This window comes from Carcharodon carcharias, chromosome 9 (assembly GCF_017639515.1).
Source record: "Carcharodon carcharias isolate sCarCar2 chromosome 9, sCarCar2.pri, whole genome shotgun sequence".
In the NCBI taxonomy this organism is placed as follows: Eukaryota; Metazoa; Chordata; class Chondrichthyes; order Lamniformes; family Lamnidae; genus Carcharodon; species Carcharodon carcharias.
In genome coordinates, this window is record NC_054475.1 from 1,870,236 (window position 1) to 1,886,231 (window position 15,996).

Below are 15,996 nucleotides of genomic sequence, written 5' to 3' on the forward strand. Positions count from 1 at the left end.
AACCCTTACCGGATCCAGTGCACTCAGCCTTTTCTTCATGGAGTGAATCAAATTAGCAGAAGACTGTCTTCTGTGTTGCTGAGAACCTCAGAAAGACGCCAAGACAAATCTATCCACTTGGCCCTTCTGCCTGAATATTACAGACATTTCAGCTTTGTTTTCATGCAATGATGCTCTGGACAGCACCATCTCTCAGGATGGGTATAATCATAGGGCCTTGTCCTCTTGCTTAATTGTCCACCACCACTCACAATTGGATGTGAAAGACTGTAGAACTTTGATCTGATCCATTAGTTATGGAATTGCATAGGTTTGTCTGCAGCTTGCTCCTTCTGTTGTTTGGTATAATGCATTCCTGTGTTGTAGCTTCACCAGGTTGGCACCTCATTCTGAGGTATGCCGAGCATTGCTTCTGACATACTCTCCTGCACTCCTCATTGAACCAGCGAGAATCCCCTGCCTTTTATGGTAATGATGGAGGGAGGGATATGAAGGACCATGAGATTACAAATGGGGTTGAAATACAATACTGATGACCAGCTGTTCTGATTCTATCCCATCTAGCATGGTGGTAGTGCCACACAACACAATGGAGAGTGTTCTCAGAGTGAAGATGAGTACTGTGCTGATGTCACCCCTACTAGTACATTCACAGATGGATGCAACTGCAACAGGTAGATTGGTGAGAACAAAGTCAAAGTAGACTTTTCCACCATGTTGGTTTTCTCACAAACCCAGCCCAGCAGTTAAGCCCTTCAGAATTTAACCTACTCAGTCAGTAGTGGTGTTGCTGTGGTATTCTTGCTGTTGGGCATTGAAGTCCCCCACCCAGAGTACATTCTGTGCCTTTAAAACACTTAGTGCTCCTTCCAAGTTGTGCTCAACATGGGGTAGTGTTGATTCATCAGTGAGGGTGGGTGATAGGTGATAATCCAAAGGAGATTTTTTTCCCATGTTTGACCTGATGCCATGGAATCTCATGGGGACCACAGTCAAAGTTGAGGGTTCCTGGGGCAATCCCTCACAAATGTATACCTCTGTGCTGCCATCTCTGGTGGAACTGTCCTATTGGTGGGAAAGGAGAAATTCAGGGATGGTGATGGAGGACATTGACTGAAAGGTATGATTCTGTGAGCATGACTATCTCGCACTATTGTTTCACTAGGCTGTGGGACAGTTGTCATAACTTTGGCACAGGTCCCCAGTGAGGAGGCCCTGTCAGGGGTGACTGGGCTAGGCGTGTCTTTGTTATGTCTGCTGCCTAGGTTGAAGACAGGTGGTCTGTTCAATTATATTTTTAATGTTTTTTTGTTGCAGTTTGATACAACTGAATGACTTGCCTCTTTTGGAATTCTTGGCCTTGTCACCACTGTTTGGACAATCCTCCAAATAGACTGCCCATCCAGCCAACTGGGACGGGGGCCACATTATGCCTGGGAAATAACCAGGGTATCGCTGGGTAAAATAAAAGTGAGAGGCTCAGTGTCATTGGTTCTCATTCCTTCTCTCTCTGCTCCGAACCTCAGAAATGAGGATTCCCAAGATGCAAACCAAGAAAATCTCCCTCATTTTTCTTTCCAACCTATTTATCCTGGTTGTTTAAGTGGTTATTGTTCTCACAAGGCTAATGTAGTTAGCAGGGAAGAAGTTCTCCTGGATATCCCTTCCTACTACTAACAACAAACCTATTATTTTTTTTCACCTACACTATTAAAATACCCTTGGAGGCATTTCAGGAAAGCCCTTACATTCTGTATGTGTTGCTGTCTTCAAACTCATGTCTGGGTGCTACACATTCCAACAACACTGTTGTCATTGGATTTACTCTATCTTGATGAGTGAGCATTAACTTGAGCACATAGGCCATAATTTCTTTTCAATGAGTTCCAGCTTTGCAATCTAGAAGATCTGATACTGGCAGTAAAATGCTACATGAAAGCAAGGGACATCCAGAGGGTGTGTGAGCTAACGTGAAAGGGCTAGAAGGCTCCCAAGACAAAAAAAATGTCAGTCATCTGCAACCAAAATCCATATGCACTGCAGGACAAGAATTGGCAGTCATTACAGAATTCATTTTTCAGCCTGGCTAACTCAATGGAATTTCAGCAAAGATACTAGTCTAGAATACTCTACCTGCAGGCTGTCCTGATGACCACTGAATCAAACTAGTTTCTCCCTCAGATCTCAGTGTCTAAATTTGTCATAGGTTAATTACAACCACAATATGCTGTTCCTGGTTCATAATTCAGTTTGATATCAGATATCATGTTTTTCTGGCAGATTGAATTGCTTTTAGTGAAGCTCATTTCATCTGTTTCTCATTAGAGGTCTTGCTTTAAAAGTATCTATTACCTTCTTCTTCAATCTTTCTTTATCATCCTGCCTGATGTGCTCTTTAACAGCTCCAACAGAACAAATAGTATAAAATGAGAAATATATATCTTGAAAGTTCTAAATAATAAAAATTCTAAAGTTCACAGAAACTGCACTGAAGCAGATAATTCCATGGAATTTATTTTTCCATTGAGGTCCCCCAAAATATTACATTTTCGCAGTTCAGCACATTTCAGAAGAGCATATGGAGAAATGTATAAACTGGTGGGATATCAGGAGGGGCTGTTGTGTCTCTGGGACATCAATTTGGTGTCAACCATTCCGTCAAAAGTAAAGGAAGTGGTGGAATCGCCCCAGATTTGCACTAAAGTGCAGTAGCGTTTTATCCTTTGGCTGCAATGGCGGCTTTTCATGGCACATTGTCCCAAAGCCGCCACGTTAATTGCGCATTCCTGGGAAACATGCCGTTTCCATGGCAGGCCAGCTCTCACTCGCCCACCACACCATCACCTCGCCACATCATCATGCCGGGCGCCATATTTAAAGTCCAGTCGCGAGCACACTTCTTGGTGCTTCCAGCCCACAGCTGCTGCATGGAAGACAGGATGGCCCCCAAAGGCATAAATACCCCCAGGTTGAGTGCTGTGTTCCTCGAGCGCCTTTTGGACACCATGGAGGCCCATCGCGATGTGCTCTACCCCCACTCTGGCTGCAGGAGGGGCAGCAGCAACACCAATCCAATGTTGGAGCTGGTGGCAGGGGGTGGTCAGGGTCAGTGACCTGCAAAACAGGACAGTCACCCAATGCCGCCACAGAATGAATGGTTTCATCTATTTCGCCAAGGTGATTCACTCTTCTCACCACTCACACACTGTGGCCGGACAATCCAACAGGCAGGGATGTGTCTGACGGGCTGGCCTTATAATGATAGGCTGATGTATTCCAATGAGGTTCCCGAGGTCTGAAGACTGGCAACATGACCTGCCATTGACAAGTTGGGTGGACGATCGCAAACTGATTTCATGACGATTTTTGGCTTTCTTGCCATATTGTCCGCTTACGCCACCGAACACGCCCGACACCAGCGGGCAGGGAAAATCCTGCCCTAATGATTTTGACATACATAATTTGTTCCAACATGCATCTTCCTATTCTTGCATATATTTAGGAAATAAAAATGCTTGTCAAACGGAAAGAGAAAAAAGAAAGGCTGGTATTTCGATAAACACTTTCACAACCTCCAGACATCTCAATGCGCTTCACAGTTGAAGAAGTATTTTTGAAATGCACTCACTGTTGTAATGTAGGAAATGTGACAGCCCATTTGTACACACCAAACTCCCACAAACAATAATGTAACAATCATCAGATAATCTGCTTTTACATTGTTGATCGAGAGATAAATATTGGCCAGGACAGGGGAATAACTCCCCCGATCTTGTTAAAAATAGTGCCATGGGATCTCTTAATCTACTTGACAGGACAGCCAGGGCCTCAGTTTAACGTTACATCAGAATGACAGTACTCCCGACAATGAAGCACTCCCTTTGAGAACACTTTCCAAACCTGCAGCCTCCGCCAATTAGATGGACAAGGGCAACAGATGCATGAGACTACCACCGCCTGCAACTTCCCCTCCAAGCCGCACACCATCCTGACTTGAAACTATCGTGCTGTTCCTTCACTGTTGCTGGGTCAAACTCCCGGAATGCCCCCCCCCCAACAACAGCACTGTGGGTCTACCTACACCACAAGGTCTGCAGGTTCGAGAAGGCAGCTCACCACCAGCTTCTCAAGGGCAAGATGAGCAATACATGCTGGCCTGGCCAGCGATGCTCATATCCCAAGAATGAATTTAAAAATTGCCGCACTAGGGTGTCAGCCTATAGAATCTTGCTGAAGTGCAGAGACTTTTGTTATTAAGGCAACCATATCGCAGCCTTTTTACACAGAGCAAGATGTCACAAACAGCAAAGAGGATGAAGATTGATGGGGATCCACTCAATTTTTCAATAGTTAATCTGTTTTGGGGGCTTCTTGGTTGAGGCAAAGTTTGCTTTTCTTTAAATAGAACCACTGGAACAGGGCAATACAGCCCGAGTTTAAATTCTTCTCCAAATGCCAATAACTCCAACAATATAGCATTCAAAACAGGACTGAAATGCCAGAATCATATCCTCAATTAAGACTTGAACCTACAGCTTTCTGACTCAGAGAGAACTGATAACTGAACCAAGATTATATTACTTTAGTGAACAGCCAAATCTATTTCCATATTGCAGGCAGTGCCTGATGTTATGATCAGCTCTGAAGATTTGCCTAGCTTTTCTGCTTGGCTGTTTGTTGTGTAATCAAAGTGAAAATTCCTAATTAAATTATTGGGCCTGAAGTTGGTCTACAGCAGTTGTACAAAACAGGCTCAAAAAGAATTAAACAGACCTTTTACACAATGATTGCTTTTCATTTTCACTGGAAGTTAATTGACTCTCTGTTTCACAGTGCTACAGTGCTAGCATCAACAAATGACATTAAACCTTAGCATTTGGGAAAAGACTGGTTGCTCTGCTGAAAGTTGACCCAAATGGGTTTACCATTGCACACAGCTGTACACAGTTAATCCAGCCGTTCCTACTTCCCACAATGAAAGCAGTCTCTCACAACACAGGAATGTGCCCCTGCATTGAAGAAAGAAAATCAGGTGAAGAATCAACCTTTAAGACCATTATTCAGCATTCACTGACCGGCAGCTGCAGTAGTAATAAACTCCAAATCAAGATGGCGCCTTTGGCTGCCGTTCTTCATCACTATTTAAAGGCAGCAGTACAATGAGGTGTGGGTCATTACGCTCAAAGTGATCCTTTCACACTGAGAATTTCGTTTTAGTCACTTGATCTTCCTCTTGAGGCAGATTCACATTTTTGTGCCAAATGTGCATTTAAAAAATCATGAAGCTGTGTGGGTTTTAATCTGGAGGGATCTTCATGGGGAAGGCAGGATGGTTATTATTAATGTTTATGGATTTTTTAGTGGAGCCAGGAAATACATTCCTCTAGATACAATGACACTAAATTGCAACGCCTTATCATTTTGAGTCACCTACGACGTCCCAGAGATCTCTGCTCACTTGATTCGGTTGTCTCCAGATATTGACGGAAATGAATGCTGGCAGAACCCCATGTACAAAATCAAAAACAAAAACCAGATACCAAAGTGTCAAAACAACAAAATAACTGAAGAAAAGTGAAACTCTTTGTTTTGTCCCCAATTAGAAAATGTGAAACAATATCTGTAATAGTTTGCTAACTTCTGCTGCTGAGTACTTTTCAAGAATTCACCAGAATGGCAGACATTCTACAGTTTATAATTCTGCAGCATTCACTAGGAATGCATGTAAACCATCCACACTGTAAAATAAAGAGGTTTATTTTTCTGAAATGTCACCCTGCCCAGAAACAAAACCTCGGAGGCTATTTCTACTTTCCCTTAATAAGTCTCCACAGAATTGCGTATCCCTCACCCAGAACCTTTGGGGACATAGGTAGCAGCCAGAATGACTCTTGGTGAAATGATGCATAAATATTGGAAAGAATGTGGGGAATGCAGTGATGAAAGAATGCATTTATTTCACTGAAGTAAACGTTATTAAATATGGCAATTTGTGCATGAGGAATTGGGGGTGTGGATTCAATCTTAAGGAGTTGGCTGGGAGATAAAGGATGTATTGTTGCTCCGATGGAGTCTGAGGGAGTAGAAACAAACTGAAACATAACAAAAACATACGGCACTATCAGTCGAGACTGCATTTAGGAGGAAGCAGACAGATTCTGGAGAGTCGTGGTAAGCATGCATTTTGCTGCAAGTTTAACATTCGACAGTGTTGATCTAAAAGGACAAAAAAACTCACCAAAGGTTTCTAGCATCAAATGTTTATGGTTTTATGATAGTTACTGACACTTTTGATAGGATGTATTAAGAAAACATCAGAGATTTCTGGAGATGTTTTGTTCAGTGAGCTTTAACGATTCAGGAGAACAACTCTCAATCCATATTTGTCAGTGTGAATACATTTTATTAACAAAACATTTTTACTTCTAGTTTGATAGATCGGAACGAAACTTTAGTTATAGCATTTGCTTAAATTTGGATAAATATTAAGATACTTTTCTTACTGAAGTTGAACTTGCATTGTGATTGATATAAAGGGCTTGGCATTCAGTGTTACTTCAACATATGAAGGACCCAATGTAAGTGAAGACTTGTTCGTGTAGCAAAGTTTATTGTAATTAGTTACTAATGAGGTTGCCATTTGTCTTGAGCTGGGGCTAATAGTTCAGGAATATCACCCTTCACACTCAGATACGTGAATGTGTTTACAGACATTACATTCCCTGTTCAATTTGCATGTGTTCTGATATTTTGAGTCAAACTTTAGTCCTTTAGCTTACAGAACCCAACAATTTACTTCAATTCCGTTACTTGGCCCTTGCCAAATACTTCCAGTAAATTAACTTTCAAGCAGATTTCCTGTTTTTCTTCTGAAAGTAGCACTCAAACCAATTGGATCTGAGATTTGAACTACATGTTTTTATTTACTTTTACTTAACTCGCTCTTCCCTAGCACTTGTAAGTTGTGGCTATTAGCTGTTCCCTAAAGCCTTTGAGTGTCCGGGCTCCACACACTTGCCTGCACAGTGATACAATCACTGATCCTTCAAACGACAGAAACTAAAACTGATTAGGATGCTGCAGAATTCTGCACTGGTTCAGATCATTGAAAAGGTTTGAGTTATTAAAACATAAGGAAACTATAGCACAAATTAAATGTAGATCATTAGAGAGCAAATAAGAACGTTGTTAAAACCTCTAACATATTGAGATTCATCTCTGTGAAGTCCCATGTGATATAGCCTAATTTTGTGCTGTGAACAACTGCAGACTCAGCTGTAAGGCAGCCTGTTGTTTGAAGATTACTGAATGGTGTTATTGTTTTTATAGCCAGTTCCTCTGGGAACGCTGATTTTGTTGCTTTTCTCAGTTTAGGATAGCTGATTGAATTCTTCTATGATTCTGTGAAACAATGGCTTCGTTTAACAGTTTGTATCCCTTCAGTTTTCTTTATCTCTTGCTCTCCCTCTCCTGTCAGCTCCACTCCGATTCTCTCCTAAAGGCACCAAAACACATTGTGGTGAACTGTTTCCCAGGAAGTCACAGTCCTTTCAACCTTCTGCTGACCCTATTGTCCTTAGCAAAGGTGGGGAGCTTTTAAACTTGCGCCCCCTCCAACCTGCACCCCTTCATAAGATGCACGATTGAAGACCAATAGAGGACAACAAGTGCATTTGTGATTCGGATACAGGTCTGTTAGTGCACGTGTGACTGGGATACACATCTGCTAGTGCACGTGTGACTGGGATACACATCTGCTAGTGCACGTGTGACTGGGATACACATCTGCTAGTGCACGTGTGACTGGGATACACATCTCCTAGTGCACGTGTGACTGGGATACACATCTGCTAGTGCACGTGTGACTGGGATACACATCTGTTAGTGCACGTGTGACTGGGATACACATCTGCTAGTGCACGTGTGACTGGGATACACATCTGCTAGTGCACATGTGACTGGGATACACATCTGCTAGTGCATGTGTGACTGGGATACACATCTGCTAGTGCATGTGTGACTTAAATGCTCATTCACAAGTGTATGTGTGACTTGGATACACATTCACTAGTGCACATGTGACTGGGATACACACCCTCTGGTGCATGTGTGACTGGAGTATGTGTTCGCTAGTGCATGTGTGACATGAATAGATGCCTGATAGTGCGTGTCTGACACAAGTACATGTCTCTTAGCGAACGTGTGACAGGAATACATGTCTGCTAGTGTGCATGTGACTGGGATATAGGTCCAGTGATGCAGCTTTGAGCTTAGATAGTTGATGTTGGCTGGTTATCTCCTATAGCAGTGGCACAGCCAAGTCCACACTGATGCCGACAAATTGTCCACACATTTGCATTTTCCATTAGGGGCATCAGGGAAGCAACCACAACTGAGAATCCTGGCCAACATGATTTAATTCCCAAACTCAAAGGAATCAGTGTCAGCTTAGGAACACACCACACACATATCCTAACCCAGAGACGCTAACTCAGCACAAAATGAATAATCAAGTCTTTGTTCTTCCTGGTTTATAATGGCTCAGCTCCACGTTGTACATTGACATTATCATGTGAACCAAGCATCACTTATATGGTCAGTGGTCTGAGGCTACTCTGCAGCCAAACAGCACTTTGTGCTCCATGGCTGGAGTTACTTTACTCTAGTCCATGAGAGAATTCCAGTGGCATATACGGCTACTTTTAGGCATTGAGCTTCAGTCCCAGAAAATGGAAATTAAATGTTTAAAAGTTGTTGCCTGTTAAGCTTGTACTGTCTAAGAATTTAATTGAACCACAGGTGGATTTGTGAGCATTTCTTAAATCTGTTTCAACACCAGTCTGGAGGTACACACTAGCATCAAAAGCATCAGGTGTGAAACTCATGGACGAAAGAGCTGAATTCCAGAGGTGAGGTGAGAGTAAATGCTCTTCACATTCAAGTAACATTTGACTGAGTGTAGCATCAAAGGGCCCTAGCAAAAGTGAAGTCTCTGGGAATAAGGGGAAAATTTAGCATAAAAGGAGATGGTTGTGATTGTTGAAGTTTGATCATCTCAGCACCAGAGTATCACTGCAGGAGTTTCTCAGAGTGGTGTCTTAGGCCAAATTTTTTTCACCTGCTTCATCAATGACCTTCATCAGTGAATTGGAGATGTTCACTGATGATTGCACTATGTTCAGTACCACTCGCAACTCCTCAGATACTGAAGCAGTCCGTGTCCATAGGCAGTAAGACCTGGATAACATTCAGATTTGGGCTGTTACGTGATAAGTAGCATTTGTGCCACACAAGTTTCAAGCAATGATCATCTCCAGTAAAAGAGAATCTAACCATCTCCTCTTGAAAACAAATAGCATTACCATTGTTGAATCCCTCAGTATCAACATCTTGGGGGATACCATTGATCAGTAGCTTAACTGGAGTAGCCATATAAATACTGTGGCTACAAGAGCAGGTGAGAGGCTGGAAATTATAAGTAACCCATCTCCTGACACCCCAAAGCATTTCCACTATCTACAGGCACAAGTAAGGATTGTTATGGAATACTTTCCACTTGTCTATATGAGAACTCCAATAATATTCAAGCTCAACACACCCAAGACAAAACAGCCCATTTGATTGGTACCCTTTCAGCCACCTTCAACATTCACTCCCTCCACCACCGACACACAGTAGCAGCAGTGTGTATCATATACGAGATGTTCTGCAGCAGCTCACCAATGCTCCTTCGACAGCTCCTTCCAAACTGAGGTTCTCTACCACCTAGAAGAACAAAGGCAACAGGCAGCAGGCATGTGGGAACACCACCACTAGCAAATTCCCCCCTAACCATCCTGACTTGGAACTATATCACTGTTCCTTCATCTGTGCTGGGTCAAAAACCCTTCCTAACAGCGCTATGGGAGTACTGATACCACCTGGACTGCAGTGGTTCAAGAAAACAGTTCACTATTATCTTCTCAAAGGCAGTTAGAGATGGCCTTGCCTGCAATGCCTGCATTCCATGAACAAACATATAAAGAAAATTCTCTCCTCCAAGGCACCTCACATGTTGTTACTTACCGAAATGAGTCCTTAGGAGGCAAACACTCAGCAAGTTAGGATCAACCTATTCAGTGGAATAAGAATCACATCCCATAGCCCTCCCCTGTTTATAACACTTCGTTATTTTTAAAGAATAAAATCCCGTCTAAAATCTGTGAGTTTTTGTTACAAAGAAGTGAGAAGGAAAATGCTAAATGAAGAAACAATATTTTTTGGCATAGAAATACGATATAGTAAGATTCTGTTCCTAATATGTAGCTGCAAGAGTTATAAACTGTGTTGCACCATTAATAAAATCTTATACATAAAAATGGAAAATTTTATAACTGGCTATACTATACTTATAGATTTTGCCAATTAACTTCAGTGAATTACTTTCTGTTGGGTGATGCATACTTATTTCCTAATTAGGCTGTGTTTGCACATGACTGCATCTTTAATCCGTTTATTTAATCCATTATTTATAAATGTAGGACATTTCTAACTTTTTGTCCCCATCGCTGCGTGTGTCTGAAAGCCCAGTCCTCGGTTTTTGTGCCATGGCTTTTAAATTGTCTAGAATGTTATGTCCCCTGGGCAGGCGCACTCCTGTCCCGATCGGGAGTGACATAGTGCACGATGACATCAGGCAAGCGTCCCGATGTCATCGCACACTCGCGTGATATTTCAGTTAGCACACGGGCACATGCGTGAGAGTTGGCCGCTGATAATTAGGAGACCGATTAAGGCCACTAAGCGAGCAATTGATATGTATTTTTCGCTGCCCGTCCGACCTTACAGTTGGCAGGCGGGCAAATAGGCTTCGGCGGCCTTTGTATTTTTTAGGAAACCCTCATCCACGGGCGGGACCAGGTTTCCAACAGCAATTTTTTAAAAAAAATTTTAGACATCATTTTTAAATATGTCCCTGTCCATGTGACTGAGTCACACGTGGGGACATGTTTCCCTTATTTTTAGAATCTTTATTTTTGATTGTAAAGTTCTTCAGCTCCCTGAGGCAGCTCTGTGTCTCGGGGAGATATTAGTGCACGTGCTCCCCCCCCACACACACACACACAGACTTCAGCGCTCGCTCTCCTCCCACCCCCACCCCCACCCCAGCGGCGCTGAGGGTCCCTGCGCACAGTTCACGCCGGCTGTTAATTGGCCGCCCAGCGTGAAATCGCAGCCAGGGCCCGATCGCGGGTGACAGAACATTTCGCGGCCTGTCCCAGGCCCACCTGCCTCGCCCGCCCGACAAAGGGAAAATTCTGCCCATTGTTTCCAACATTTTTCTACATGGAAATATTCCACAAACATTGCAATCCATATTGTTTGTGACAATGTCCAAAGGATCAAAGCTATACATTCTGATTGAAGCCAAATTTTCTTCCTTTTGTTTCTAATTCATTGGACGCAGATATTGCTGGTGAGGTGAGCGTTAATCGCCTGTCCCTGAGTGACTCGGAGGCCATATCTGAAGGCAGTTAGGAGTCAGCAACAATTGTTGTGGGACTGGAAACACATACAGCTCAGCTTGGGTAGGGATGTCAGATTTCCTTCCCTAAAGGGCATTGGGCTGGGTTTTACGCCCTTGCCCACCACTGGCAGATTTGAAATTGGGGGGTAGCTCATAAAATGCAATGCGTGGCCTGCACCCCCCCCACCCCCCCACCTACCCCCCGCACCCACCCCCCACCTGCAGCCCCCGCCCTCCCCCCCAGCCTTCCCACCCACCCTCAACCTGTCTCCCATTTCACACAAGGTGGTGGAGACATCGGCCAGGCCGCTCACCCTTGGGCCTATTGAGGCCCTTAAGTGGCCAATTAATGACCACTTAAATGCCTCATTCTGCCCCACCGCTCTGAGGGGAGGCTCGGGTCAAGCGGTTAACCCGGCAGGTTTTACTGGATGAGCTGGTGGTGGGCAAGAATGGGGGGATGAAACCTCCTTCCTGTGCCCACTGGAGGCAACCATACCCCTCACCCTCAAAGGTCATAACCCCATTTTAACCTTTCCCCGCCTTGGCCCCTCAAACCCAACCCCCCACCGACCCGCCGGTCAAGATCCGCCGATACCCCAGGCTTACGTTAAGTCCGGCTTCCATAACCTCCTCTTCCTCAGGGAATGGCTATAATCCCAGCAGTGCCCACTGCTCAAACCTGGCACTGACAAAGTTCTCAGCTAATCCAATTGGCGGGACTTCCAGGGCCAGAATTTTGCCTTTGAGGGGTGGGCAGACGATTGCCGCCACCGAAATGGGCCAGGCCGCTATTTTCCATGAGCGGGCCAATTAAGGCCCACCCAGCGGGTGGAGAACGGGAAAATAGTCACGGAGGTGGGTGTGCTCAGACTGCCGGTACCAATGGGGAGCCAGCAGCCTGTATAAAGATTGGCCAGGCAGCCTGCTCGAGGCAGTGCACCATGGCCACTCGGGGAATGAGAGACACAGCTGTGGTTCCACAGAAGCAGGAGCAGGAGCAGGGGGGCAGGCTGCCGGACAGGCTAGCCGGGGTGGGGGGGCACTGTGCCCCTCGATTCTCCAATGCCTGCTGTGCTGTCCTCCTCCAAGAGGTGTCCAGACTTCGGGATGTAATGTATCTGGATGATGGGAGGAGGAGGGCCCCCCATGTCACCAGCCAGGTGTGGGAGGAGGTTGGCGATGCTGTCAGTGCCCATGATGATGTGTGGCACACTGGCACCAAGTACCAAAAGAGGTTCAATGATTTGCTGCGCTCTAGAAGGGTGAGTACCATGTCTGTCTTGGCCATTTGACCCAGAAGGTAGCCTTAGCCTTTGACACACCCTCCCCCCCCCACCACATCTTAGTGTCATTACTGCTTTGGGCATTTGGCACACGCTGGATGGGCAAACAGATAGTGACCATGCTCACATCAGCCTTAGTGGGTGAGGAGAAGATGGGTTCTCCCTGCAGCATATGTTGGTGTTTGTCACATTTGAGCAGTCTGGGGGCAACCTGCAGGGGAGGCAGCTAGACACACACTCAGAACCCCAACACATGTCTTATTGATGGTGATGAGATGGTGGAAGGGGAGCCTCAAGGTGTCGTGGCCAAGAGCCGTCTGCTGGCCTCAGGACCGCACCTAGTTGTGCCTCCTTGTCATGGGCGCTAAGACCCGTGTGTTATTCAAAGTGATGGATGCCGAATGTGTCCAAGGTGTCTGTTGGGGGAGGGGGTTGGGAGCAGCCGTACTAACTTCTGGTGACTGATCACCAGTAGTGTGGACAGGAGCTGCTGGAGGCCTCAAATGGGCCACTGTGGTTGGGGTGCAGCATGCATATGCAGAGTACATGAGCGATCAGCCCCAATAAATCCCCTACTTTGTTCTGCAGGCAAAAACAGAGAACAACAGCTGGGAGTGTCAGCGGACTGGTGGTGGGCACGCTGTGCTGCAGCACCTCACCGCCTATGAGGAGCAGGCAATGGAGCTGGGGACGAGGCAGGCGGACAGGTCAGCAGGTGTCGGGGAGGCTGGGGTGCAGTGGCCAGGTATTTGAGGCCCACAGTCCCATCCACTCTGTCTCCCCACCATCCAAAGCACTGATGGTTGCTGCAAGCGTTAATGCAGCAACACTGCTCATTCACTGACTGATACAGTCAGACGTGTGGGTCATACACAAAGGTCACTCGGCCCCTTGAGGATGTGCATCTCCAGCACCTTCTAAAGTCGCCTTATCCCAATTGTGACCACTATCCCCATGGCCTAACATACCAGGGCATCGTTGCTGCACATCCAAATACTTATTGCATCTTAGGAGGGTTTGTACCTCCACCACCCTTTCAGCCAGTGTGTCCCACATTACTCTGTCCAAAAGGTCCTCAGTACTTCACCTGTCAACCTCATGGCACTCAACTTAAATAAATGCCACCACGTTAGTCATCCCTGCGCCAAGGGGAAATGTTGCCTTCTGCCCACCCGTTCTATGCCCCTCATAACAGAATGAAGGTCAATAATGTGACCTGTCAATCTCCTGTGCTCCACGGCAAATGTCGCAAGTGTTTGCAATGTTTCCTCATCACTGCAACTCTCCAGACCAGGATGTATCCAGGTCAGGAACCTCTGCACTCTCCCCACTCCAATGGCACATCACATTCCATGTAGCATTCCTTAGGCCCTCTGACCAGCCTGCCTGTATGTGTGTGTAATGTTTGGACCTCCTCTTGACTATTTACCACCCCACCAATGTTCGTCTCCTTAGGTTCTGGAAGGTTGAGTGCATTATGAGGCTGGGGGTGAAAGGGATGAAAGGTGTTACTGACTGAACACTAACTGATGCACTGTCCTTGTTGTTAATTTCAGTATCACCACCGCATGGCCAGCAACAAGTCCAGAGACCCCTCTCCACACCTGAGGGCAAAGACTTGCAACTTGCAGCACATCATTTCAGCCAGCCAGGCACCAGCACAGACACACACACCTCGGTGGGGAATTTACCATTGGCTAGTGTCCCGGGTCACAGCGGAGAGGGCACTTCACAATCGCTGGAGGAGATGACATGGAAAGAGAGTGCCGATGGTGCCAGTAGCCGGAGGACTGCAGGGGACCAGGCACATGCTGAGTCGGGCAGTGATGATGTGCCTCTGGAGATGTCAGCCATGCAGCAGCTGCAGGACAAGCGGCAGGATGCGTGGGAGCATCTGGCAGGGTTGCATGAGGGTGTGCTTCAGTTGGTCTCTGTGGTGGAGGAGTCCAGGCAGAGTGTCAGTGATGGCATGAACCTCAGGACAGAGCTTCAGGCTTCCCCTACTGAGAGATTGGCGACTCTCATGGAGAGGGGCTTCCAACAGATTGATCATCATCTGATTGATTTACACTCTGACCTGGAGCCCTCACAGCGCTAATGGCCACAGGTGGTCATTCCCAATGTGGGAGATGTTCTGGGCACCAAGTATCACCGCTCGGTGCCCGTCCATCTGCGGTGAGCAGGGAGGTCCCAATGTGACCTCACGTTGGCGCAGCAGCTGCCTGTTGTCGCTGTGAGCTCCTCTCAGGGCGCACCGGATGAGGGCAGCAGCCCCTCCGCCCTTCTCCCAGTGACTGTATCATCCGGTGAGGCTGCGACAATGGGGCAGGTGCCAGTTCTGGAACTGGCCACTCCCTCCCAGGCGGGGTCAGCACAGGCTCCACAGGCCAGAGGACGACCATCAAGGTCATCGAGGCCAACAGGACAGCAGGGTAAGCAGGCTGGCTCAGATACCACTCCCAGCGATGGGGCAGCACCAAGACGTAGCACCCGGATACGTAAGCATAAGGCACGTTAGGCACTCCACGGGTTTGTCACTGGTGATTTTGTGTTGGCCCTAGATTAGGGAATGTTTGATTCTCAACGTCAGAGTGATGTTTGTAGTTTTTTGGATGGAATAAAGTCCACTTTTGTGACCATGGCTGAGGGTGTTTCCTTTGTGTTGCATTTGTATGTTTCACAGACATCTCAGGAGTGTTTGAGTGGACATTGATGTTTCTGTACTAAGCCCTTAGTTGCAGCTGATGAGGTGGGAGATGTAGCACCAAGTGCCACATGTGGTAGTTCCAGGCAATGCTGCTCCTGCTGATCCATGTGTGTGGAGCCAGCTGAAGGTTCATTGGATTAAAGTCTCCCGGGTGTCCCTGCCTCCTTGGTGTAGTAGCGGGTTGACGTGCTGCCCCTCATCATTGCCCTGTGCTCCCTCACCCTCTGAGGCACTGCTGGATTCATCATGTGCAGCCTCATCCACTGTGTCAAGGTCTTCATCGTCAACTGCATCCCCCCTTTCCAGTGCAAGACTGTGGAGAGCGCAGCATGCAACCACTATCACAGAGACACGATCTGGGGGGTACTGGAGTGTGCCCCCTGAGCAGTCCAGGCATCGGAAGTGCATCTTGAGAAGATCAATGGCTCTCTCCACCACAGCCCTTGTGGAGCTGTGGCTCCTATTGTACAGCTGCTCAGCTTCTGTTCTTGGATGGT

General features: G+C 46.4%; 1 protein-coding gene across 1 annotated transcript in view; it reads left to right on the forward strand.

The window, feature by feature from the left end:
- Positions 1–5,988: 5,988 nt before the first annotated feature.
- The window catches only part of LOC121281941 (proline/arginine-rich end leucine-rich repeat protein), a 36,202-nt gene continuing 26,194 nt past the window's right edge, over positions 5,989–15,996 (forward strand). The window contains exon 1 of the mRNA XM_041195171.1: positions 5,989–6,171. The gene's annotated coding sequence lies outside the window, so the exon portion shown is untranslated. The remainder of the gene's footprint in view (positions 6,172–15,996) is intronic.